Source organism: Rhagoletis pomonella, unplaced genomic scaffold (genome assembly GCF_013731165.1).
Source record: "Rhagoletis pomonella isolate Grant_MI unplaced genomic scaffold, Rhpom_1.0 Rhpom_scaffold_00005, whole genome shotgun sequence".
NCBI classification, from domain to species: Eukaryota; Metazoa; Arthropoda; class Insecta; order Diptera; family Tephritidae; genus Rhagoletis; species Rhagoletis pomonella.
In genome coordinates, this window is record NW_023458559.1 from 24750807 (window position 1) to 24752498 (window position 1692).

The window sequence follows — 1692 nt, forward strand, 5'->3', positions numbered from 1 at the left end:
CAGAAAATTACTTCGGAAACGACCTACGGCTGCACAGCATCAGAAACTTTGCAATCTGTATTCATAATTATCATGTTCTTAATTTCTTAGAATTACTTGTCACATCGCAAGACTACTGAATTCATGCTACTTATTGCATAAAATACACTAGGGCTATTCGCGATTCGGTGCATAAGAGCTGACAAATTTATGCAATTGCAGAAATATGCCATGGATTGTGAGCGACCTTTATTAAACTGTCATGGTAAAGCTTTTGCAAAACAATTTTTGTGCATCAGCTTTGGTTTTGTTTATGAATGCAATGCATAGCATTTTTATGCTATGGATTTTCGGTATTGCAAATTTGTCAGGCCATGACAAATGCAAATGCGTGTATTTTGTTTGTGTATTGCAAATAATTTGCAATACAAATTTGCAATGCAATGATGCTAGGCCATTTGCACCGGATCGCGAATAGCCCTACTAAAAGCGATTTAAATACCTAATTATAATCCTATCGCTACACGTATATCGCACAGTAACGTACCAGTCCGACTATTTTTTACAAATATTGACCTCAAAATTAATTTTATCAGTTCAATTAATACGTAGTTCTTGAATTCCATCCTGAAGCTATGAAACTGTGTACCAACTTTTGAGAACATTATATTAGGAGAGCAGACTTTTTCAACTTTAAAAAGTACTTCCAAAAATTGTAATGCAACAGTCCACTGTTGAAACATTCATGACTCCTAAACCACAGGAGTTACAATATATGTTTGTATGTGTTAAATAATGCCACATACTTATGCTTTCAGATGCAAAAAGAAAAATTATCCGAAAATTGTATTCTCGCGAGTTTCAGCGGTATTTAAAAATCAGTGTGAGCCAAAATGTAATGTAACAGTCCGCGTTTTGGGCCATATATATGTACACTTGCATCACGTGCATATACGTACATGCCAGCCGATTGTACATATGTATGTACATTATTGTGGTCCGCAAATGCATGTGGGGGGCGGAGTAAAGTCCGAATTTTAATGCTCTCACCCCCTAGGGTTGTTCTATTGAAAGAATGTTTCGTAGAAATGGTATAGAATTCTTGAAAATCAACATTTTTTAAGGACGGAAAATAATATTTTTTTTTTTAGTTTTGACCAAAACAAATCCACAAGTTGTAATCGTAGTAAAACAATTTCAACTATACTCACGTATTTGTGTTCGTACGTCTTACTGAATTTACAGTGATTTTTATTTTTAGAGTTTAACCAATAAAGATTAAAAATTATACTTAATATTTGATTTTATTTTTCCCTCAAAAATAATAATTATTATTGAGTTTTATTTTTTCACTTAAGAATAATGATCATTCAAAAAAATCAAACGCTATGCCAGCTAGATTTCCGATGTATCCTTTTCAGAGGTAGCAACATCCTAATAAAAGAAATAAGTCCCATAATTTTTAGGTCAAAATTTGAGTTGGTTGCGTCTGTATGGCCTTTTAAATTGTATAAATAATCATTATTTTTAAGAGGAAAAACAACACTTAATAATAATTATTATCTCTGAGCGAAAAAATTTAAATCAAATAATAACTATTTCCGCTGAGCGAAAGAATAAAACTCAATAACAATTATTATTTTTAAGCGAAAAAAATGTAGATCATAAAATAATGATTAAATGGTGATTTAAATTATTTTACACATAATGATT